The sequence below is a fragment of the Delphinapterus leucas genome, chromosome 11, assembly GCF_059928025.1.
Source record: "Delphinapterus leucas isolate spDelLeu-1000000601 "Yukka" chromosome 11, BTC_Dleu_Yukka2, whole genome shotgun sequence".
NCBI classification, from domain to species: Eukaryota; Metazoa; Chordata; class Mammalia; order Artiodactyla; family Monodontidae; genus Delphinapterus; species Delphinapterus leucas.
Window position 1 is genome coordinate 81,220,255 of NC_143139.1, and position 27,711 is coordinate 81,247,965.

The following is a 27,711-nucleotide window of genomic DNA, read 5'->3' on the forward strand; positions in this document are numbered from 1 at the left end:
TCATCATCACTAATTTTTAAAAAAAGAGCATTATGTTACTCTCCTCTTCCACTTCCTCTTCCACTCTCCTCTTTTTCATCCTCATCATTTCCCTTCTCTTCCTGAACAATTCAGTCCTTAGAGCCATTAAGTAGGGCAGAGAAAAGGAGGCATCCACACCAGAAGAAAGAGGGAAGCCGCAATGGCCTGCAGTGAAGCGATAAAGCTCAAGCCAGGGGAGAAGGATGATGGGATTGGGGACAGCTGACACCATACTGGGGTGTCAGAGCTTAAGCAAGCTGGAGAAGGCATCTTCATACAGGAGTGGATGATGTGAGAGGGTCAGAGCCCAAATAGGGTGAAAAGGGTGTTCATGTAGTAGTGGCAGAGGGGAACATCCTGATGTGGGGTGTCAGAGTCCAAACAGGGTGAAGACTGTATTCACATACCAGGGTCATACCCAGTGCAGGCGGATTAGGCCCTAAGAAAAATTTAAAAGGTATCCCTCTGTAGATGCCAACTGGCATAAGGAGTCAGAGCCTGAAAAGGGCAAGAGGGTTTCTGTGTAGGAGACAGCCTAAAATGGTGGCAGAGCCTGAGTGGGGCAAGGAAGACAATGACACAGAGAGGGTAGGCAGTAGAGAGAAGGATTGGTTACATACAGGGGAATTTATCAAATAAGTATATGTACTAAAGCGAAGTGAAGCTAAGTTTCCACTACTGAAAATGTACGTTACAAATATAGGAAGGGAGAAACTAAAATGAATCCTGCATGTGGAGTTCGAATAGAATTAGACATATCATTGTAAACTCATGGGTTACAAAAAATGTAGATACAGATGTTAATATGTGTATCTTTGTATGTGAATATTTTTTTTCACTCCCTTGTGGAGATAATCTGAGATAGGTGACACGCCAAAAGCAATGAGCATACCTAGCACCCAAAAATCTTAGCTTCTAATTACCATTTTCCAATAAAAGGAACCATAGCTTCTTGGAGAAATGGTTGGTTCAGTACTGAGGCAGAGAAAGATGAGTCTTCTAACATTTTATGATGCCAAAAGCAAGGAAATGATGAAAAGAAGTCAGCCTGAAAGGACTTGTACTGGCTAAGTTTGGGACAATTTAAGTATCAAAATTAATAATGTCAATAATGCATTATAACCTATGCGATAAAATAATAAACCATGAGTCCTTACATATTTACAGGCATACCTCGTTCTATTGTACTTCACTTTATTGCACTTCAGATACTAGATTTTTCACAAATTGAAGATTTGCGGCAACCCTGTGTCAAGCAAGTCTACCGGTGCCATTTTTCCAACAGCATTTGCTCAATTCATCTCTCTGTGCCACATTTTTGTAATTCTTGCAATATTTCAAGCTTTTTCATTGTTATTATATTTGTTATGGTGATCTATGATCAGTGCTCTTTGATGCTACTATAGTATCAATAATTGTTTCGAGGGAGGGAGACATTCAAAATGGCAGAGGAGTAAGACGTGGAGATCACCTTCCTCCCCACATATACATCAGAAATACATATACATGTGGAACAACTCCTACAGAACACCTACTGAACGCTGGCAGAAGACCTCAGACCCCCCAAAAGGCAAGAAACTCCCCACGTACTTGGGTAGGGCAAAAGAAAAAAGAAAAAACAGAGACAAAAGAATAGGGATAGGACCTGCACCACTAGGAGGGAGCTGTGAGGCGGAGACAGCGAGTGGGGGGGAGGGGAAGGGAGCTTCGGAGCCACAGAGGAGAGCGCAGCAATAGGGGTGCGGAGTGCAAAGCAGAGAGATTCCCGCACAAAAGATCGGTGCTGACCGGCACTCACCAGCCTGAGAGGCTTGTCTGCTCACCCGCCGGGGCGGGCGGGGACTGGGAGCTGAGGCTCGGGCTTCTGTCGGATCCCAGGGAGAGAACTGGGGTTGGCTGCGTGAACACAGCCTGAAGGGGCTAGTGCGCCCTGGCTAGCCGGGAGGGAGTCCGGGAAAAAGTCTGGACCTGCCGAAGAGGCAAGAGACTTTTTCTTCCCTCTTTATTTCCTGGTGCGCGAGGAGAGGGGATTAAGAACACCGCTTAAATGAGCTCCAGAGACAGGCACAAGACGCGGCTATCAGCGCGAACCCCACAGACGGTTATGAGACGGTAAGGCTGCTGCTGCAGCCACCAAGCAGCCTGCGTGCAAGCACAGGCCACTCTCCACACCCCCCCTCCCAGGAGCCTGTGCAGCCTGCCACTGCGAGGAACCCGTAATCCAGGGACAACTTCCCAGGAGAACACACGCGCGCCTTAGGCTGCTGCAAGGTCACGCCGGCCTCTCCCGCCTCCGCCGAAGGCTCGCCCCACATCCATACCCCTCCCTGCTCCCAGCCTCAGTGAGCCAGAGCCCCCGCATCAGCTGCTCCTTTAACCCCGTCCTGTCTGAGCGAAGAACAGACGCCCTCAGGCGACCTACAGGCAGAGGCGGGTCCAAATCCAAAGCTGAACCCCAGGAGCTGTGCGAACAAAGAAGAGAAAGGGAAATCTCTCCCAGCAGCCTCAGGAGCTGTGGATTAAATCTCCACAATCAACTTGACGTACCCTGCATCTGTGGAATACTTGAAGAGACAAAGAACCATCCCAAAACTGAGGCAGTGGACTGTGGGGGCAACGAGATACATTATTTTTTCGTTTTTCTCTTTTTGTGAGTATTAATGTGCATGCTTCCTTGTGTGATTTTGTCTGTACAGCTTTGCTTTCAACCTTGTCCTAGGGTTCGCTCTGTCCGTTTTCTTTTTTCTTTTTTTAAAGTATAGTTTTTAGTGCTTGTTCTCATTGGTGGATTTGTTTTTTGGTTTGGATGCTCGCTTCCTTTCTTTCTATTTTTTTCTTTTTTTATAACTTTAATTTTTTTATTTTTAATAATTATTTTTTATTTTAACAACATTATTCTTTTTTTCTCTCTTTCTTTCTTTTTTTCTGCATTGTTTTCTGAGCCATGTGGCTGACAGGTTCTTGGTGCTCCAGCCAGGAAACACGCCTGTGCCTCTGAGGTGGGAGAGCCGAGTTCAGGACATTGGTCCACCAGAGACCTCCCAGCTCCACGTGATATCAAACAGCGAAAGCTCTTGCAAAGATCTCCATCTCAACACTAAGGCCCAGCTCCACTCAATGACCAGCAAGCTCCAGTTGTGGACACCCTATGCCAAACAACTGCCAAGACAGGAACACAACCCCACCCATTAACACAGAGGCTGCCTAAAATCATAATAAGGTAACAGACACCACACACCACCGGACACAGACCTGCCCACCAGAAAGACAAGATCCAGCCTCATCCACCAGAACACAGGCACTAGTCCCCTCCACCAGGAAGCCTACACAACCCACTGAACCAACCTTAGCCACTGGGGACCGACAGCAAAAACAACGGGAACTACAAACCCGCAGCCTGCGAAAAGGAGACCCCAAACACAGTAAGTGAAGCAAAATGAGAAGACAAAGAAACACACAGAAGATGAAGGAGCAAGGTAAAAATCCAGCAGATCAAACAAATGAAGAGGAAATAGGCAGTCTACGTGACAAAGAATTCAGAGTAAAGATACTAAAGATGATCCAAAATCTTGGAAAAAGAATGGAGAAAATACAAGAAACGTTTAACAAGGACCTAGAAGAACTAAAGAACAAACAATGATGAACGACACAATAAATGAAATTTAAAATTCTCTATAAGAAATCAATAGCAGAAAAACTGAGGCAGAAGAACGGATAAGTGACCTGGAAGATAAAATAGTGGAAATAACTACTGCAGAGCAGAATAAAGAAAAAAGAATGAAAAGAATTGAGGACAGTCTCAGAGACCTCTAAGACAACATTAAACCCACCAACATTCGAATTATAGGGGTACCAGAAAAAGGAGAGAAAAAGAAAGGGACTGAGAAAATATTTGAAGAGATTATAGTTGAAAACTTCCCTAATATGGGAAAGGAAATAGTTAATCAAGTCTAGGAAGTGCAGAGAGTCCCATACAGGATAAATCCAAAGTGAAACATGCCAAGACACATATTAATCAAACTATCAAAAATTAAATACAAAGAAAATATATTAAAAGCAGCAAGGGCAAAACAACAAATAACATACAAGAGAATCCCCATAAGGTTAATATCTGATCTTTCAGCAGAAACTCTGCAAGCCAGAAGGGAGTGGCAGGACATATTTAAAGTGATGAAAGGGAAAAACCTACAACCAAGATTACTCTACCCAGCAAGGATCTCATTCAGATTTGACGGATCCATTAAAACCTTTACAGAGAAGCAACAGCTAAGAGAATTCAGCACCACCAACCAGATTTACAACAAATGCTAAGAGAACGTCTCTAAGCAGGAAACACAAGAGAAGGAAAAGACCTACAATAACAAACCCAAATCAATTAAGAAAATGGTAACAGGAACATACATATCAACAATTACCTTAAATGTAAATGGATTAAATGCTCCAACCAAAAGACACAGACTGGCTGAATGGATACAAAAACAAGACCCATATATAGTTGTCTACAAGAGACCCACTTCAGACCGAGGGACACATACTGAAAGTGAGGGGATGGAAAAAGATATTCCATGCAAATGGAAATCAAAAGAAAGCTGGAGTAGAAAGCTGGATGTTTTCTCATATTAGACAAAACAGATTGTAAAATAAAGACCGTTACAAGAGACAAAGAAAGAAACTACATAATAATCAAGAGATCAATCCAAGAAGAAGATATAACAATTGTAAATATTTATGCACCCAACATAGGAGCACCTCAATACATAAGGCAAATGCTAACAGCCATAAAAGGGGAAATCGACAGTAACACAATCATAGTAGGGACTTTAACACTCCACTTTCACCAATGGACAGATCATCCAAAATGAAAATAAATAAGGGAACACAAGCTTTAAATGATTCATTAAACAAGATAGACCTAATTGATATTTATAGGACATTCCACCCAAAAACAACAGAATACACTTTCTTCTCAAGTGCTCATGGAACATTCTCCAAGATAGATCATATCTTGGGCCACAACTCAAGCCATGGTAAATTTAAGAAAATTGAATTTGTATCAAGTATCTTTTCTGACCACAACGCTATGAGACTAGATATCAATTACAGGAAAAAATCTGTAAAAAAGGCAAACACATGGAGGCTAAACAATACACTACTTAATAACCAAGAGATCACTGAAGAAATCAAAGAGGAAATCAAAAAATACCTAGAAACAAATGACAATGAAAACACAATGACCCAAAACCTATGGGATACAGCAAAAGCAGTTCTAAGAGGGAAGTTTATAGCAATACAATCCTACCTTAAGAAACAAGAAACATTTCAAATAAACAACCTAACCTTACACCTAAACCAATTAGAGAAAGAAGAACAAAAAAAACCCAAAGTTAGCAAAAGGAGAGAAATCATAAAGATCAGATCAGAAATAAATGAAAAAGAAATGAAGGAAACAATAGCAAACATCAATAAAACTAAAAGCTGGTTCTTTGAGAAGATAAACAAAATTGATAAACCATTAGCCAGACTCATCAAGAAAAAAATCAGAAGACTCAAATCAGTAGAATTAGAAATGAAAAAGGAGAAGTAACCACTGACACTGCAGAAATACAAAGGATCATGAGAGATTACTACAAGCAACTATACACCAATAAAATGGACAACCTGGAAGAAATGGACGAATTCTTAGAAAAGCACAACCTTCCAAGACTGAACCAGGAGGAAATAGAAAATATAAACAGACCAATCACAGGCACTGAAATTGTGACTGTGATTAAAAATCTTCCAACAAACAGAAGCCTAGGACCAGATGGCTTCACAGGCGAATTCTATCAAACATTAAGAGAAGAGCTAACACCTATCCTTCTCAAACTCTTTCAAAATATAGCAGAGGAACACTCTCAAACTCATTCTACAAGGCCACCATCACCCTGACACCAAAACCAGACAAGGATGTCACAAGGAAAGAAAACTACAGGCCAATATCACTTGATGAACATAGATGCAAAAATCCTCAACAATATACTAGCAACCAGAATCCAACAGCACATTAAAAGGATCATACACCATGATCAAGTGGGGTTTATCCCAGGAATGCAAGGATTCTTCAATATACACAAATCAATCAATGTGATACACCACATTAACAAATTGAAGAATAAAAACCATATGATCATCTCAATAGATGCAGACAAAGCTTTCGACAAAATCCAACACCGATTTATGATAAAAACCCTCCAGAAAGTAGGCATAGAGGGAACTTCCCTCAACATAATAAAGGCCATATATGACAAACTCACAGCCGACATCGTTCTCACTGGTGAAAAACTGAAACCATTTCCTCTAAGATCAGGAAGAAGACACGATGTCCACTCTCACCACTATTATTCAAGATAGATTTGGAAGTTTTAGCCACAGCAATCAGAGAAGAAAAAGAAATAAAAGGAATCTAAATCGGAAAAGAGAAGTAAAGCTGTCACTGTTTGCAGATGACATGATACTATACATAGAGAATTCTAAAGATGCTACCAGAAAAGTAGTAGAGCTAATCAATGAATTTGGTAAACTTCCAGGATACAAACTAATGCAGAAAAATCTCTTGCATTCCTATACACTAATGATGAAAAATCTGAAAGAGAAATTAAGGAAACACTCCATTTACCATTGCAACAAAAAGAATAAAATACCTAGGAACGAACCTACCTAAGGAGACAAAAGACCTGTATGCAGAAAACTGTAAGACACTGAAGAAAGAAATTAAAGATGATACAAACAGATGGAGAGATATATCATGTGCTGGACTGGAAGAATCAACATTGTGAAAATGACTATACTACCCACAGCAACCTGCAGATTCAATGCAAGCCCTATCAAACTACCAATAACATTTTTCACAGAACTAGAACAAAAACGTTCACAATTTGTATGGAAACACAAAAGACCCCGAATAACCAAAGCAATCTTGAGAAAGAAAAATGGAGCTGGAGGACTCAGGCTCCTGGACTTCAGACTATACTACAGAGCTACAGAAATCAAGACAGTATGGTAGTGGCACAAAAACAGAAATATAGATCAATGGAACAGGAGAGAAAGCCCAGAGGTAAACCCACACACCTATGGTCACCTTATTTTTGATAAAGGAGGCAAGAATATACAAAGGAGAAAAGACAGCCTCTTCAATAAGTGGTGCTGGGAAAACTGGACAGCTACATGTAAAAGAATGAAGTTATAACACTCCCTAACACCATACACAAAAATAAACTCAAAATGGATTAAAGACCTAAATGTAAGGCCAGACACTATAAAACTCTTAGAGGAAAACATAGGCAGAACACTCTATGACATAAATCACAGCAAGATCCTTTTTGACCCACCTCCTAGAGAAAGGGAAATAAAAACAAAAACAAGTGGGACCTAATGAAACTGCAAAGCTTTCGCACAGCAAAGGAAACCATAAACAAGACGAAAAGAGAATCCTCAGAATGGGAGAAAATATTTGCAAATGAAGCAATTGACAAAGGATTAATTGCTGAAATTTACAAGCGGCTCATGCAGCTCAATAGCAAAAAAACAAACAACCCAATCCAAAAATGGCCAGAAGACCTAAATAGACATTTCTCCAAAGAAGATATACAGATTTCCAACAGACACATGAAAGGATGCTCAACATCAGTAATCATTAGAGAAATGCAAATCAAAACTACAATGAGGGGCCTCCCTTGTGGCGCAGTGGTTGAGAGTCCGCCTGCCGATGCAGGGGACACGGGTTCGTGCCCTGGTCCGGGAAGATCCCTCATGCCGCGGAGCAGCTGGTCCCGTGAGCCATGGCCGCTGGGCCTGCGCGTCCAGAGCCTGTGCTCCACAACGTGAGAGGCCGCAACAGTGAGAGGCCCGTGTACCGCCAAAAAAAAAAAAAAAAAACTACAATGAGGTATCACCTCACAGCAGTTAGAATGGCCATCATCAAAAAATCTACAAACAATAAATGCTGGAGAGGGTGTGGGCAAAAGTGGACCCTCTTGCACTGTTGGTGGGAATGTAAACTGATACAGCCACTATGGAGAACAGTATGGAGGTTCCTTAGAAAACTAAAAATAGAAATGCCATAGGACCCAGCAATCCCACTACTGGGCATATACCCTGAGAAAACCATAATTGAAGAAGAGTCATGTACCACAATGTTCATTGCAGCTCTATTTACAATAGCCAGGATATGGAAGCAACCTAAGTATCCATCAACAGATGAATGGATAAAGAAGATGTGGCACATATATACAATGGAATATTACTCAGCCATAAAAAGAAACGAAATTGAGTTATTTGTAGTGAGGTGGATGGACCTAGAGACAGTCATACAGAGTGAAGTAAGTCAGAAAGAGAAAAACAAATAACATATGCTAACACATATATATGGAATCTAAAAAAAAATGGTTCTGAAGAACCTAAGGGCAGGACAGGAATAAAAACACAGACGTAGAGAATGGACTTGAGGACATGGGGAGGGGAAGGGTAAGCTGGGACGAAGTGATAGAGTGGCATGGACATATATACACTACCAAATGTAAAACAGATAGCTTGTGGGAAGCAGCCGCATAGCACAGGGAGATCAGCTTGGTGCTTTGTGACCACCTAGATGGGTGGGATAGGGAGGGTGGGAGGGAGACGCAATAGGGAGGAGATATGGGGATATATGTAAATGTGTAGCTGATTCACTATGTCATAAAGCAGAAGCTAACACACCATTGTAAGGCAATTATACTCCAACAAACATGTTAAAAAAAAAAATTGTTTCGAGGTGCCATGAACCATGCCCATATAAGATAGCGAACTTAACAGATAAATGTTGTGTGTGTCCTGACTGCTTCACTGACTGGCCATTCCTGTCTCTCTCCCTCTCCTCGGGGTTCCCTATTCTGAGACACAACAATACTGAAATTAGACCAATGAATAACCCTACAATGGCCTCTAAGTGTTCAAGTGAAAGGAAGACTCAGTCATCTCTTACTTTAAATCAAAAGCTAGAAATGATTAAGCTTAGTGAAGAAGATACGTCAAAAGCTGAGACAGGGGCTTCCCTGGTGGCGCAGTGGGTGGGAGTGTGCCTGCCGATGCAGAGGACGCGGGTTCGTGTCCCGGTCCGGGAGGATCCCGCGTGCCACGGAGCGGCTGGGCCCATGGGCCGTGGCCGCTGGGCCTGCGCGTCCGAAGCCTGTGCTCTGCGACAGGAGAGGCCACGGCAGTGAGAGGCCCGCGTACCGCAAAATAAATAAATAAAGCAGAGACAGGCTGAAAGCTAGGCATCTTGCACCAAACAGCTAGCCAAGTTGTGAATGCAAAAAAAAATTCTTGAAGGAAATTTAAAGTTCCACTCCAATGAACACACAAATGATAAGAAAGCAAAACAGCCTTATCACTGATAAGAAAGTTTTAGGGTTCTGGACAGAAGATCAAATGAGCCACAACATTCCCTTAAGCCAAAACCAAATCCAGAGCAAATTAAGTCTGAGAAAGACATGAGAAAGCTGCAGAAGAAAAGTCTGAAGCCAGCAGAGGTTGGTTCATGAAGTTTAAGGAAAGAGGCCATCTCCATCACATAAAAGTGCAAGATGAAGCAGAAAGTGCTAATGTAGAAGCTGTAGCCAGTTATCCAGAAGATCTAACTAAAATAACTAATGAAAGTGGCTACACTAAACAACAGATTTTTCAATGTAGACAGAACAGCCTTCCATTAGAAGACAATTCCATCTAAGACTTTCATAGCTAGAGAGGAGAAGTCAACATCTGGCTTCAAAGCTTCAAAGGACAGCCTGACTCTCCTGTCAGCCTGTTAGGAGCTAAGGTAGCTGGTGACTTTAAATTTAAGCCAATTGTAAATCAACAATACTTCAATTTTTAAAATTAATTAAATAAAAATAAATTGAAGCCAATGCTCATTTACCATTCCAAAAAATCCTAGGGCCCTTAAGATTTATGCTATATCTACTCTATCAATGCTCTATAAATGCAACAAGACTGGATGACAGCATATCTGTTTACAACATGGTTTACTGAATATTTTAAGCCCACTATATCTCAGGAAAAAAATATTCCTCTCCAAATATTACTGCTCAATGACAATGAACCTGGTCACCTAAGAACTATGATGGAGATGTACAATGAGAGTAATATTATTTTCACACCTGCTAACACAATGTCCATTCTTCAGTCCACAGATCAAGGAGTAATTTCAACTTTCAAGTCATTATTTAAAAAACATATTTCATAAGGCTATAGCTGCCACAGATAATGATTCCTCTGATGAATCTGGACAAAGTCAACTGAAAACCTTCTGGAAAGGATTCACCCTTCTGGATGCCATTAAGAACATTCATGATTCATGGGAAGAAGTTAAAAGATCAACAGGAACAGGAATTTGGAAGAAGTTGATCCCAACCCTTATGGATTACTGAAGGGTTCAAGACTTTAGTGAGGGAATTAACTGCAGATGTGGTGGAAATGGCAAGAGAACTAAAGATGGAAGTAGAAACTGAAGATGTGACTGAATTGCTGCAATCTCATGATAGACCTTGAACAGATGAGAAATTGCTTCTTATGGAATGGCAAAGAAAGGAGTTGCTTGAGATGGAAGCAACAAAGGATTTAGAATATTACACAAACTTAGTTGCTAAAGCAGCAACAGGTTTTGAGAGGATTAACTCTAGTTTTGAAAGAAGCTCTTTTGCGGGTAAAATACAAAATAGCATTACATGGTACAGAAATCATTCGTGAAAGGAAGAGTCAATTGAGATGGCAAACTTCATTTTCTTATTTTAAGAAGTTGCCATAGCCATCGCAACCTTCAGCAACCACCACCCTGATCAGTCAGCAGTCATGAACATCGAAGGAAGACCCTCCACCAGCAAAAAATATTACAACTCACTGAAGGCTCAGATGTTGTTTAGCATTTTTAACAATAAAGTATTTTTTTATTAAGGTATGTATCTTGCTTTTTAGACACAATGCTATTGCATATTTAATACACTATAGTATAGTATAGTGTAAACATAACTTTTATATGCATTGGGAAACCAAAAAATTCATGTGACTTGCTTTATTGTAGTGATCTGGAACTGAACCCACAGTACCTCTGAGGTATGCCTATAAATAAATAAATGAAGGGTTTCCCTGGTGGCACAGTGGTTGGGAGTCCGCCTGCCGATGCGGGGGATGCGGGTTCGTGCCCTGGTCCGGGAGGGTCCCGTGTGCTGCGGAGCGGCTGGGCCTGTGACCCATGGCCGCTGAGCCTGCGCGTCCAGAGCCTGTGCTCCGCGGCGGGAGAGGCCGCAGCAGTGAGAGGCCCGCATACCGCAAATAAATAAATAAATAAATAAATAAGCGAAAGTTTGATGAGGAATGGGATACTCATATAGTTTAAATGTACTTCCCCACAAAATAGTTTTTACAAATGGAAAAAGAGTAATTGTATATAGGGAAGTCTGACAGACACTAGTAAAAGCAAGTGATTAAAGAGAACGTTATCAGAAATAGGACAAAATCAAAACCACATGCCATCTGATAGGATGCAATGAATAGAACACAGCATCCCTTCTGTGATATTCCTACCAAAATGCATGAGAAAACATCAGGAAAGCCCAAATGAGGGGCATTTTACAAAATAACTGGCCTATAGTCTTTGAAAAGTGTCAAGGTCATAAAAGTCAAGGCAAGACTGACAACCTGTAGCATACCAAAGAAATTTAAAGAGGTATGACAACTAAATGTAATTGGTGATTTTGAACTGGATCCCAATGATGCATACCACTGGCACACCTGTCAAAACCTGAGTGGAGTCTGGTGGTTATTTCCTGATTTTAGTGGATGTACTGTAGTTATATTGGGAAATATCCTTGTCTTTAGGAAATATCTAAATACAAACTAAGGTATTCTGCGGTGCTAGTACATTAGGTTGGCAACTTACTCTCAAATGGTCCAGGAAAAGAAACAGTTATTTGCCTTGTACTTCCAGGTTTTCCTCTAGTATGTGATTATTTTTTTAATTTTTTAAAGAAAAATATTTGAGAGTAAATAGTTCTATCTTCAGCTGTTAAAGAATTACTTAAACGTGATTTATGATCAAATTCAGATCATATACTGGCATGCAGTGGAAGATGACAGCCAAATGTTGACACTGGACTAAGCCAAAGAAAAAGTTGAATTTATGAGCTCTCAGACCCTAGTAAAATTAGACACTACTATATAGTTAGCTATCATCCTATGTGTGCAGTTTTTGTAAGGGCCTAAAGAGAAGTCTATTTTCTATCCTCCAAAGCACCATCATCATGGTAAGTACACAGTACACACCCTCAAAATATTTGTCAATTAATAATGCTTTAAAAAGAAAAATAAGGAAAATATTAATGATAGGCTTATTAGGAACCCATTAACCACATGGATTATAGCAGAGCACATACAACTCCAACAGAACACAATTTCTTTCTGTTCAAATTAGCTTTGTGAGGAATGTAGAAGATAAGAATAAAGGCTAAATCTTTGGTGACCAGAACCACTCCTAAAAGTAGGCATGAAAAAGTAATCCCTAGCTCTGCAGTCAGGAAGACTGGACAAATCATCATCCCCAATGGCCTGTCTTGGTGCCTATACCATTAACGATTTAGGCTAAGACAATGTCCCTAAAGAAGTTACCTATTAAAATGCAAATATCCCAGAGTTCACATTGAAATAAAGATACTCTGAATCTATACAATTATTCCTTGCACAGCCATTAATGTCCTAGTAATAATAATAATAACAGAAGCATGCATTTGAGTCCTCCTATGTGACAGGCACTGTGCTAGGTACTTTATATAAATTATCTCTACTTTTTACAACTCTACAAGACAGGTATTATCATTTCCACTTTATAAATGAGGAGATTGAAGCCCAAAGAAGTGGAATAACTTGCCAAGGGCCAAAAATCCATTCAATGGCAGTTTTCATTCAATCCCAAGATTCAGACTTTTTCCATTACATCTTGCTGCTTCTTTCTACTATGCCATTTGCTGTTTTTGAAAATGGAGATCTAAGGCATGAAGGAATAAAATGTAATATAGGAAACTTTTTTTGGTACAGGGTAAAACTGAATGAGAGTTCTGAGTTCCAGATAAAAGAAGCCAAAGAATGCCTCATAACCAAGACAGAAAGAAAGGCTCTGAAAAGGGACAGAGGTGCACAGAAAGAGAGGAGGTGAAGGTCCTAACTGCCTTGGTTCCTTGGTTTTTCTACACAGCCTAACACTAGATTTGATGAGGTCCCTGAGTTGTTAATGAGCTCAGTTAAGAACTATGAGCTCAGATTTATCAGCTTGAAAGAGATAAACTATAAAGTTTATTAAGTGAGGACTATGGTGAACACTTTATTTTCCTCCTTTTGTAAGAGGGAAGAAATAAGGAGATATAAATCACACCCATCTGAATCACACCCATCTGACAAGTTATTAGACCACCTTTGAAGACAACAGAAGTTATATAACATCAAGTGCCTAAGAAATTTTGGGTAAAACAATTCCACCCTGTTTAAGGTGAAAATGATGACTGACAAAGAAATATTTTAAAACATCTTTAACTAACTTAACATTGAATTCAGTTTACTGTTTATGTGCCATCAAGAAACGAATGTAGGACTTCCCTGGAGGCCCAGTGGTTAAGACTCCACACTTCCACTGCAGGGGTCGCGGGTTCAATCCCTGGTGGGGGAACTAAGATCCCGCATGCCACACAGCACAGCCAAAAAAATAAAAATAAATTTTAAAAAATTTAAAAACTTGGTAAATAAAAAAAAGAAACAAATGTAAAGCAAAATACTGCCTATAATGTGAAACTGTATGATGAGCAAAAGCAAAAATAATGAGAACTATGCAAGATCTGAAATACGTTACTATATAATTTTGTAGAAAATGTACTTTCTATTTATATACTGGAATCATATTGGCATTTTCATATTTTAACCAAGGACATACATTGGTCCCTATGGAACAAGCAACATGGCACAATAAAAAGATCTCTGGGATCAGAAAGACCTGAATTTAAATCTTGGATCTGTCACTAGCTTTGTAACTTTGGGCAAGTTATTCAATTTTTCTGCTCTTTTACCCCATATATAAATATGGAGTTAATAATAAATACCTTTCAGAATAGTAATTCCACTTCTAGAAATGTATATTAAGAATATAATTTTATGGAAAAGATGATTTGTATAATAATGTTCATCAAAACATTACTTATAATAATAACAAGTAAGTTAAAATATACAAGTATCGAGTATTAAGGGAATGTTTAAGTAATGGTATATACATCACCAGATCAGTGGTTCTCACACTTTACAGAGTACACAGCAGTTAAACTAGGGAAGCTCGTAAAATGCATATTCCCAGAACTTATACCCCAAAATTCTGACCTAGTAAGTCTGAGATGGGAATAGGAAATGCATATTTTTAACAAACGACCAGGAGTGATTCTGATGGAAGAGGTCTATGAAAATTCTGCATTAAATGGAATACTATGGTGTGATTAAAAGTATGATTATGAAGACTTTGGAATAACACTGAAGAAGTTTGATATAGCACTAAGCAAAAAATTCAGGATTCAAACTGTACGCTCTGTCTAACAGCAACTACATTAAACATAGGAAAAAGTTATTTTAGCAATAGGATTGGAATGATTTTTACTCTTCTACTCAATTTTCTGAAACACAGTCATGCTATTATCATAAATGAATAAGTAACATATCAAAATTTGAAACAAAAAGTCAATGGATCTCCATGGCCTTCAGATTAAAATTCAAACTCCTAAGGGCAGCACACAAGTACTTCAATCTCCAGACTTACCTCATATCCATGCTCTATAACAAACTACTTCTAATACCCCATATTATATATATTCTACATTTTCACACACAATTATTAAATATACTGTTCCTTTTGCCTAAAACACCCTTCCTGCAAATTGTCAACCTGACAAACTCCTACTCATTCAACAAGATTCAAGAATCACCTCCTCTCTGAAGTTTCCCCTGACTACTCCTCCAAACAGACTAAAGGTATCTCCTCCTTGCTGCTGGCATTCCTGTAGCATTGTTTGAGACTTCCATTACAGCACATATCACACTGTATTAACTCTTTGTTAAATATTCTCCCATTATTCTACAGGTACTTGTTTGTAATTCTTCACCTTCTCCATTATGTCTCCAAAGTTTCTATGAAATTCAGAGTAACAGACCACTGTGGTCACTAGCCAAAGCAAGCCAACAGGAAGCAACTCTGTTGCTACTCCACCATCATGTAGTTTACCATGCCAAAGAACATCTCTGCATAATTCCTGCAGCTCCCCACAAACTCCCACTCACTCCCATGCCTCCATACTAGAAGTAAAATATCTATACAAAACAGGGATAATTCTTGAAGTAAATATAGCAATTTTTTAGTATATTCAAAACATAAGATACTAAATTTAGCATATTTATATGCTACATGAAACATTTCAAATGCAGATTAGTAACTAGAGGTATCAAACAAGGATTCAAAGTGGCTACTTATTTGGGGGGGGTGGAGAAAAAAAGAAAAGAAAACTTTAGTGTGGAAGAATGCTAATTGGGATCCAGGGGACAAAACTTCAAACACCTCCCCAGTAGTGAAACATGGGTTTATGAAAAAACCTACATATTGAGTAAACTTACAACATGAATTTTTTTAATAACAAGAAAATGGATGTGGAAGAATTTGAATCTAAAACCACATTAGATATTAAAGCTCTTATACAATTCTATATCTTTGTTATAATAAATAAAAACATCTTAGGAATAATTTCTGGAAATAGGCAAAATATATACCATATGCTGATACCTAAGATCAGTATATAATAGATATCCAATAAAAAGTTCTAGGGACTAATTAAGTAGCTAAAAAAAAAAAAAAAGGATTTTCCAGCACCAGCCCTATGCTATCCTATTTCTCTTGTCTCCAATCAAATCCCTTTCCCCTTCTACAGCACCAGCCTTGTAAGAAGAAAGGATAAATGACCACCTTTATCCAACCCACTCTTGAAAATCTGAATAATCCACTCCATCAACTCTGCCATTAGAGTTCCAAAGCTTTAGTATTTTGGCCTAAATGTTGTTTCCTCTTTAAATGAAAATACTAAAAGAGCTTCCTCTTCCTAAAAGCCTTTACCAGTCAATCATACTTCAGTATGAATTGTCAGCACCCACAAATAATTGGTGGTGGTGGGGTAACGTTAGGAAAGGCACAAGGGCACTGAGTCCATGACATGTGAGGAGAAATTAACATTGAGATATGCAGGAAACTAGAGATGATGAAAGCAAACTCTGTAAACTCCACAATTTTTGTTCTTCTTAATCTACTTGTCACTATACACAGCCCACCCCAACTCCACTCCTCACACAAAATCTGCTACTCTTGAGAGGGACAGTTGGCACAAGAACTAGAGGCAGGTTGAACCTGTACTAATTAGAATGGAGAAGAGACTTTCTTTCTAGAAAAAGAAATTTGAGCAGGAAGGGTTAGAGGAAATGGGGTACAGGGAACAGAAATATCAAGCAGGCAGCAAGAAATGAGGTTGGCTGTTTATGCCCACAACCATCAGTCAAGAGATGATGCAATTTAAGGGCAACAAGTTTAGGCCAATTGTTTCAGCTCACTTAACTAGAAGTAATTAACCACTTTAAATAAAGCTGCTCTCACAACACAATAGAACCCAAATAATTCTGCAGCACAATTGAATCAAAATTCATTTTATAGACAGATTCGTAAAGATATGCTGTTAAATAATAAAGCACTATATATAAGAAACACTCTCAGAGGTGAACTTTGGAGATTACAGTAGAAGGAAATGAGGAAAACAAAATTTATCCTTTGAACATATATTTTGATTCACCCTCAAAAAATCACACACTTGCAAGCCTCACCCAGGTTTAACACAAATGTAGAATTCACCCGCTGTCCTACTGACACAAAAGAAGAAAACCGGACTCTAAGAAGAGTGCTTAGATCTGTGTTACACAAAAAAATGCAATGGGCTGTCAACTGGCATTGTGCCTCTGGCTGCCATATGGTTTACATGACCATGTCATCACAAACTAGAGAAAGAACTGGCACACAGATGAGTCTTCTGTGTAAATTCCTGCTTTTTCAAATGTAAGATAATCTCTCATATCAACATATAATGAATAACCAAAACTCATCATATTTTAATTCCATGCTGCAATATGTTCAAAATAGAAACCAAAGACACACTGAAATGCATTAAATGTTAAATAGCTTCAGGTTCTGTAGGTTGAAATTAATCTTTTCTAACCCATGATTTGAATTATAGTCAGCTTCCATTTCTAGTTAAATACTCAGGAAAATGTTCTAAAATAGGCTCTTTGAAAGAATTTTCCAAAATTACCTCAAATGCATAATTAAGTAAATTATTTCAGTATACAACTGAACTAATCAAATTGTGTTTACTGTCACCCGAGAGGTTAAATTGCTAAGGTCAGTAGGCACACTACTGAATACTGTAAGTTTCTGCATTCATGTCAGTGAAGACCTACTTCACTCATCTGCAACTGTAAGAAACCACTGAGATGCACTAGGAATTGGGCAATGTAAAAACGGACAGGTTGAGTAGTCACCAGCTGGTTGTCCTAATTCCCTGCCACACATCAGCCTCACAGTTTTGAAGAGGGAGCTGAAAACCCTTTAGTTGAGAAAGAGGTCAATACCAAAATTCCCTCTCCTCTCTCCTCACTCCCCATCATGCAGCTGGCACTGTTCACTCTGGCAGACACAGCTCCCTGAACATAATGGTGCAATCACCACTTCAAACACCATTACTATCTAAAATAGATAACCCACTTGCAACTTGACTATTTTTATAGATATAACATTTCCATGCAGTTTAACTGCTCTATTTGTGATTTATTGCATTTAACTAATACAGTTTCCCTGGAAATAAGTACCTTATATCAGAGTCCCAATAGCCACAATTGCCCAAATAGTTGTGAAAATTACAATACTTCCAAGTTGCCTCTTATCTCCTTGCATCCATCACCAAAAACTTCATGAACTGAATCCTGAATCTGAAAAATTTATAAGCTCTCTGGTTTATATACCTTTGATAACAAGAAGATTATTTTTTCCTCAGTTCTTACTGATATACTTCTTCACATGGGAGTCTTTTGAACTGGATTCCTTATGTTCAACAAGAATTTACTAAATACACTTTACATAGTATTCGACTCTTTGAGGCATTAAGAAAATCAAGTAAATTTGAGGTATTAACAAACTTTTTACTGCTTTATCAAAGTACAAATAATTCTTAATCTAGACTAAAAAAGAAATAATTTAACACAGTTTAACTGGGAATTATTCTTGTTTAGATTAAAAGGTAGTTATGCCAAAGAGAGAGATTTTAAAAAGCTCTGCAGCTGTCTCATGAAAGATATGTTAAATAAAATGAAATTTCACATATAATATGAAGGAAGAAAAGGAGGGAAGCAACTCAATTTGAGTACTCTAATGAGCTCTGATGAGCTCAGATTTTTTTTAAGGATGAAAGAGGGTGGTGAGAGGTCAAACTGAAAACAAACACAAAAGTGAACTTGTACACTTGCCCTAGAAAAAGGCTAATGTCCTTTCCAGCTAAGTTTGGAAAAAAGGAGGGAAGTAATAGAAGTTCACTGCTATGACAGCTAATGTAACTTTAATCCCTCACAGAGTAAAACTGTGGATGGTTTTAGACCACAAGAGAATTTCCTAAGACATCTAACAACACCAAGAATCTGATTCTTCCCAACTTCTACTTTGCTCTTATCCCTAGTGAGAATCATTTTCAAACCAGAAAGGATAAACAAATAATGCTAGGAGATTACTGAAGCTCCAAAAAGACAGAGATCATAAGAGACACTGATGCTTTAAATGAATCTAAGTATCCAGACCCAAAAGAATTAGAAGCAAGGGGGTAGAAGGAATTTGCACAACACTAGGCATCATCAATGGTTCGCTATCAGAAACAAGCTATAACAAAGTAGCCTAATTTTCCTGGAATTTATAGACTTACTACTACAGGGGTAGATCAAAGGAATGACAAACAGAACATAATGTGAATATAGAAAGGCAATGGATAAAATACCTCATAATATTCAAACAGATATATTGGAGAGAAACAGCTGGCTAATAGTTCTGTTAAGTGGCTTCGATGTTAGTAGGAAGACCAAGCATAAAGATTGCTATTTTTAAATTTATACCAACCTGAAGAGAGGTTCTTTAGAGGTTTTCATTACACAATACATGTTTGCTGTAGAATATTGGAAAATGCAGATAAGTCTAAATAAATAAAGATCACCCACAATTCCACCATTCAACAAAAAATACTATTTACCTTTTGGTGTTTATCATTCCAGACTTCTTAATGTACAGTATAAATGTTCACACACACTTATTCTTTGTTAAAGAAAAGGATCATACTACAAATGCTGTTCTATAACTTTTTTTTAATTCAAATATCCCAGTATATTCTACACTGGTCAAATGACACCTAGTGCATTTTGTTCATTTCTGGTCACCACATTTGAAGAGAGTCATTGAAAAATTTGAGAATATGAAAGAAGAAAAAGAGGGTAGTGAAAAGTATAAAAATGTAAGTTCTTACCACCTATGCTCTATTGCCACATGACAACAGGCTGCTAAAATCTTGGGAAAAAAATAGAGTTATAAGAAAACAATATAGCTAAATATTAGCTAAAGAACTGCCCTGGCTACTTTGTATTGACTCATAAAGCCAAACTAGTACCAACTGCTGGAAATTACAGGGAGGTGAATTTCAGCTCAATAAAAGATGAATTTTTTTAATTATTAGAGCTGTCAAAAATGGAATGGATGGATCTAGCCATTGCAGGGTTTAACAGAACTGGAATAACTGGTAAAGGATGTTAGAGGTAAATTCTCTAAGTAAGAAGTTGGATGAAAAGGCCCCTTTCTATTTTAAGGTTCTGTGATTCTAATGGAAAACTTACTACAGAAATTTACTCCTAGTATAATGTAAAGCCAAACCCTTAATAATTAAGGCCTTAAGACAGACAGTCAACAAAATGGTAAGGAAATTGAGATATTTAGTCTTGATAATGAAAGTAGGAAGAGGTGGCAATAAAGACCTTAAAGTTGTTGAAGCATTGTTACATAGAAGTTGAGATTAAATTTATTCTGGAAAGCTCCAAAATTTAAAAACAAAATGCAGCAGTTCAAGAAAGGAAGATTTCAGCTCAGTGGAAGGGAAGGGAAGGTTTACTAATAAATTAGAGCTTTCTAAAATGAAAAAAAAGAAGAAATAAAGTCAAGTGCTTTAAAGCTGTGTGAGAAATAACGGCACAATGATGAACACCAATGTGCATTAATTTCTTTATACCTCATTTAATCCTTACAGCAGCCCTATATGATAGGTATTATTACTATTTCCACTTCATAGAAGAGCACAGTGAGGCTTAGAAACATATTGATATTTATTCAAGGTCATTTTTACTACTGCTAAAACCCACAGTGTCACCCAAACATACCTGACTCCCCATCATACAGTTACTGCTCACTTAGCAGGTAATATGTGATCAAAAGCATCTTCAGAAAAGTCTTTATCTACTGATCCCTCAAAGGGCAGTTACAAGTTGTTTGGGGGGTTTTTTTAAGCAAAAAAAAAAAAAAAAAAAATTAAGGATTTTTAAATTAAATTATTATTCATAGCAAAAAAGTGTTCAGATTAGACTATCTAATTGGCCATGTACCTTAAACTTTTGCAAATAAAACAGATTCAATGAGTAAGACTTAAGACGCAGTAAGGCAAATCTGAATCACAGAACTTAAAATCTTTGCCATTACTAATTATGTGACCTTAGGCAAGTTCTTAATCTTCCTATCTCTTTAGTCCTTCATCTAAGAAATGAGGACCAACATCTTAAGGTTGATACAAGAATTGAATGAGATGACACACGCATTTAGCACAGGTTCCGACCCTATTACTACACAACACAAGTAATAAAGTAGGGCAGGGGAGTACCAAACCTATTCCACAATTCATTCCAAGATAGTTTAAAATTTTGAAGTGCCATTATGTTTGAAGGAAAAGAGGTAATTACCTATTATCCTGTAAATAAACTTTTGATGACAATCATTTGTGAAATAAAGTGGCAACTAAATAAAATGTGCCTTCTTAGGAATTTCATTTTATGCAAAGGATCAGCAAAAGAATATAATTTCAATTCTCATTTTCTTCAAAGGCACTGTTTTAGTTATTTATTCAGTATGAGATAGATAAATGCAAGTTTAAAGGTTATTGGTTTTGATTTTGATGTTTTACAGCTTGGTTCAAACTACTCTAATGAACACACTTTTTTTAGGTTTTTTGTTTTGTTTTGTTTTGTTTTCTATGTGCATTCTCATTGTAGAGCTACTATTGCTACCTCTGACAAAACCAGCAAAAGAGAAAACCTCTCATTCAAGAAGTACATTGGGGTCAAAATTTTGGTGTTTTATTTATGTTTACCAACATTAAATAGTTGCTATTCTATTCCTAAAATTTGACATCTATTCTTTTTTTTAAATGGCACAACTGAGAAGGTATTTAAAAGATGTTTACCTTTAAGTTCTATCACAAAGATAAGCTTTTTAAAACACCATTTATCTCAATGAAATTAACCAAAATTCTCACTGTTCTCAAAGAATTCTTTAGTGTTTTTCCAAAGAAATTGATTATTTTTAGAAACCTCTTTCAGGATACAGGTTTCTAGCCATAATTATTTTTATCACTGATATGACCCACTGGCAAACATACTTATTTTACCTGCAATTTAAAACTATAGCCAAATAAACTGCTTCTGTATACACTACCTGTGACTAAGAGCAATTACTAGAGCTATAATCTGCAATATTACACATTGTCTAATTGTGATTTTTTTTATTACTTCTAAGCTCTTTACCTGCCACAGTTGAAAACCAGAAGTACTTAACTTCCTTCTGACCCTTATTTGTATCATCAGTAAAATTAGAAATGATAAATGATACTCTATTATTTGTCCAAAGTATAGAGCCAAATGAGAAATATACAAAGAAATTTGAAGTACATGTTTTAAAAACGTATTTCAATTTGATACTTGTAAAAATTTTTTTGGAGGATGTGATTTAACTCTTTGGCCAGTCTTTGTAGAAGACATACATACTCACAACAGCAATGACATCCAAACTCAGTCCTTTACCTTACATCTCCTTTCCCTCATATCTCCTAAAGAGAGCAATCTGGAAGGGCTGGCATTATTAGATTCAAAATCCCCGATGGAGTTACAGAGAGCTGAGCTATTTTGAAAAATTAAAACAGTGACATGGCAACAGTCCAGATAATAAAATGAGTCAAGGTTCTACAGGATGTAGAAAAAATGAAAAGTGCCATCTACTTCTGATTGAAAGTGAAAATTACTCAACAAGGGAGTACACACAAGAGTCATCACTTCTAAGACTTAATGAAAAAAAATGCCCCATAAATATTCATTGTTCTGAAGTGAACTGTCATTCCAATAAAATGTCACTGTCAACAAGTATAGATGATCACTTGGAGTTTTCTAAAATCCTATCAACTATTTTCCAACTAAAGTCATTACACTGTAATAGAAATATTCTCATTTACCCTATTGGCCAGGACTGTAAATAACTGCTTTATCTGACCACCACAACATATGAAAACTTGTGTAAAGAACAATGTCATCACCCAAAAGTTTGTATTAAGCACCTGTCAAGAGTAGCAAGAAACAGTTTTTAAAAACCAAGAAAATCACTTGAGCTTAAAAAATTTTTTAAAGTACAGCTGAGCTGTCTAAGAGATGTTTTAGGGTAAAGATATGAATAATGATTGATGCCGCCAAAATTATCCAGGGTAAACTGAATAGCCATGATTTTAGAAACTAAATAGCTTTCCTTGAATTTTATCTAGTGAATATTCTTCAGGCTTCCTCCCTCACAACTGATTTCATTTGCCCATCAATTCAACTTTTAAGTTAATTGTTTTTTCAAACATGCAAATCAACACTGCTATTTCCAAGGTACTGCCTGCTGAATAAAGACCTTGACATTTTTTTAAATGTCATCTTAGAAAGATTCTCCAAGCAATATTAGTCTCACCTGGAACATCTTCCCATTAAAAGGCCTCTACTATATTCCATATACACTTTCCCAATCCCGACCTGGCATCCTTCATCCTGAGATATAATAACCAAGTTTCACTCAGCCATGTCCAGGTGGCTGAAAGTACTGCTGGGGCTACCTAACCTGCCTCATCAAGTTTTACACACACCCTGTACTGATGACATCTCATCAGAAGGTTCACTTTCTTCATTTTGTGGGATCATATCCCACAGCACAGCAAATGCCTTCTGCAAGGGAAGGGTAGCAGCAACCAAAGGCTGTGGCTTTTGCAGAATAATTGCACGCACGCAATACTTCTTTGCCAATTTCATTTATGTAGACAAAAAAAAAAAAAAAGACCGGGTTCGAAGCAGAAAATATATAATAAACACTTATGTAAAGAGGGTGAAACGCAGAAATTCTTCCAGCAACACTAGTACATGTATAAGTTCTGCACCACAGCTCAGAGTAAAGTAGCTACCGACGCATTGATGGAAGGCTATCTTAAAATTAGTCAAAGAATCTAAGGCATTAATCTGACTGGGAGGTTCATGCCTCCTCTCCATACACACATTGTTTTCCTACCTAATTTAAGAATGAATCGCTGGCAGCCACCAGGTGCAACAACCATGAGGCGCAGGACGTATCCATCACGATGCACAACGAGGTGTGCAGACCCGGAGCCGGTTCCAGTCCTTACCTTAGCAGATTAGACAGGGGCAGGGGTCCGGATCCACCGCCCAGGATCCCTCCTTTCCTGCCAGACAGGAGTTTCTCCACCAGAGCCACATTTCCAGTGCGAGCAGCTTCCAACAGCTCCTGGTCCTTCCCCATAGTCTCTCACCGACTCCCTCACAGAGTCCTTTCCCCTTCGGGTCTTCCTCCCCGCCCACCCCCACTGGCCCCAAATCCAGGGCCCTCCCCGCCCCACCCTAAGATAATGTCAGAGCTTCAGCACCGGGAGATGCGTGCAGCCCCCAGCCGGGGACACCACTCTCCGCTCCTCTTCGGGGCGCAGCTTTCACAATGAGAATCAGACCATGTCTTGGAAGAGGGTCTGGCCGAGCTGGGAGCCGCGACGCGCCCTCACAGCCACTCCCCTGAATTCCCGAGGCCTGGTTCCCGCGGGTGGGGCGTGAGGGGGTGGGGACCGGGGGTGCTTTTGAGGAGCGGGAGGAGGATGGTGAGGAGTGAGGAGGTCGGAGGAGGAGACGGAGACCGTCCTCGCCTGAGCCCGAGCACCGCGAACGCCCGCGGCGGCGGCGGCGGCCCGCGCGCCCTCGCGCCCCGGCCCGGGTTCTCCTCAGCTTTCGCGCCCGGCCCGCTCGGCGGTTAAGGCGGCGGCGTCCGCGGCCCGCGGCGGAGAGGAGCGCGGCGGCTGTGGCTCTAGCGGCCGCGGCCCGCGCCGAGGCCGGGGGGTGAGGACGAGCCGCGGCGGGCGCTTGCCGAGGGCGGCGATGGCGGAGGCGGTTCGGGGATGGGATAGGGAGGGCGGACGCCCAGGTCCGTCGGCTGCGGCGGCGGCAGCTCTGAGGCCTGGCGCCCAGGGCGGCCAGCGCGCGGGGGGCGTGTGCGCGCGGGCAGGTGCGGCCAGTGAGTCCGTCCAGAGTTGGGGGTGGGGGTGGGGGGAGGAGATGGGGGCGGGGCGCCGGGACGAGATTCTCCTGGTTTTCGTGGGCGGGGACCCTCCCTCTTCCAGTCTCCTTGGGAGAGATTTAACCGTGTGAGGACTGGAGTTCTCCGGGCCGCTGCGACTCCTCAGCCGGGCGGGCGCCGGCGCCACGCCTCGGGTCAGTCACGACGCTGAGGAAAATCCTCCATGTCCGGGATGGGAGGCTCGTGATGCTGGGAAGGAGCCCTCTGCCACCGCTTATGTCGGTGTCCGGGTGACTGGACCGGTTTTCGTCCTTCCGTTTACCTCCAGAGACGACTGAGACCTGCCCTTGCTTAGAAAGAAGAGGTTTGTTTTATTCTAGTTTCTGTGACACTGGCCACTGGAATGGTTTGTGACTGTTCCAGTTTTTCTAAGGTCTTTCATCAGTCCTCTATTTCAGTTGGGCTTTGAGGATCTGCTGACTTGTGAAAATACCAGGAAAAAGGCTCTCATTGAAAATTCTAACACATTCACACTGGGAAAAAATATAAATGAGCATGGATTAGACACCCACTTTAATTTGCATATTCATCAGCAATTCATTGTGCATGGTTGGCTTGATTTTGTTAGCTGCTCTCCTTGCCCGCGATGGAGAACACGCATTTATTTTCTTTTGAAACTTCCTGTGACACCCTGTGCGTTGCCTTGCCCTTGGAATAGACTTCATAAATGTTAACTTGTTGGTAATCAGTTGGGAGGAAAGGGACATAATGGGCACTTTCCTCACAACAATTCAGTGAACTGGATATTACTACCATATATCCATTTTGGTAATGAGGAAATAGTGGGTCAAAGGGTTAATTAAATTTCTCAAGATGCTGCACATAGTAAGTGGCTGACAGAACTGGACCAGAGAACTGACTCACTGCTAGCCCATGCTCTTCCCCATATACCTTACTGCCCCCATGAAAAAATAAAATGGACAGACAATAATCATCACAGACATTTGATGAGCGGTTACTAGGTACCAGGTACTATGCTAAGTTTTTTTCATGTTATCTCAGCCTTCATAACAATCCCATGAGATGGGTACCATTTTTATCCTTATTTTACAGATGACGACGCTGATTAGCCCAAAATCATGGAGCTAGAAAGTGAGCCAAGACTCAAATCCATGACTGCCTGCTATAGGCGGAAATTTTAAGTAAATAACTGGAGAAAACTTAAAAGACATTCAGAGATAAGTAACAACAAAAGTATATGTTAAAATTTTTTAATGAAATTTAGTATTCTGAGATTTTATTTGAATGGTTCAAAGTGTTAGGTATATTATGGTTGCTTATGGGAGGTTTCCTGAAGGAAGTAGATTTTGAGCTAGTGGGTTTTTGTTTTGTTTTTGTTTTTGAATCTGTTTTAATAATAAGATGATATTATATATGATAATAATATGATCCCTGATATTCTGGGACTAGCAGACCAGTTAAAGAAACAAGAGGTAAGGAGCCATTAATTTCATTTTGAAAATGGCACACAGAAATCCTTCTTCCACTTTCCTAATGTTGCCACCTAAGCAAAACACATGTATCCCAGAATATACTATAAGTATTCAGTTGGTCAGAGCTAAAAAGAACCCACAATTTTGAGAAGCAACGTTTCACCATGGCTGAGTTAGTGATCAGAAGGGTCAACCCCCAATGGGAAACCATTAGTAATGATTTATTCCAAGAATCAGTTCCACAGTTCCAGCTACTCTAGTGGTATATGATACTCCAAGCCAGTTTTCAACTTCAAACTCTTTGTTTGTAGTTACATCATAGTTTCTTGTTGAAGAGGACAAAGGCTTGACTGCATGGGAACTAATATGCAAATTAAAAGTGAAAACATTTTTCCAAAAATCTGGAGAGGCCAAAAAAAAACAATTCAGATTTTTTTAAACATCCAGATTTCATCAAGGTATTTTGCATCTGTGTGTAGTGGAAAGAGCCAGAGAATCTTGGGAACCAATTGCACAGGCTAGATCTCAGTTGGCACGTATGTAAAATGAAGTTATGTCTGATGCTCTCCACTGGCCTTATATTGTACGCCTATGATGAAATATGGTCTTAGTCCGTTAAGTTATATGCATAATTGAAGCTAGAAATCAAGTATGGGGATAAATTTGAGATCAATTTCTATTCTGTTTTAATAATAAAAATAAAAATATATTTATTCTCCACATTTTTCTAATTGAACTTTTTTTATTCATCAAAATCTATCTTTGCTATTCTCAATGGACAGTATTAATTATAGTAAATATATATATGTACCAGGAACAATACTAGAGTATTTTTTCTCTTTTTATTTATTTTTATATATAACATACTGTGTATATATACACATGTTGTATATACTGTGTATATATATATCATTATGCATGTTTATTACATATTGTTAGATATTGTTGTATATTTGTTTTATACACACATACAAACCAGTCAGGCTTAAATGAGACAAAGTAAAGAATCTAGTATTGTTCCTGGTACATAATAGCATAATATTATCTATATATATATACTAGATATTATAATCCCTGCAGAAGCTCCGAATCCCTTACTCTAAAGTCTGATATACACAGATGTAATTCTGTATACTTTTAAGCAAGTTGAGAATTATTGCAAGTCACTCCTCTTGGGGTTGACTAATAAAAAAAGGGACTAGGGGTTGAGACTAGAAAAGGGAGATAAAGCAAAAGACAAAGCAAGTATAAGAAGCCTTTGGAAACATAAAGTAAAGGAACATGAATCAAGATCAATCTTAGAACTGCATACCAAGGTCTGTTTGCAGTGAGGAAGAGGAGAAGATGATGTCTTATAGCATCAAGTTATCAGCTGAGCTAAGATAGGATAACTCTGTGATTTAGGGAGTGGAT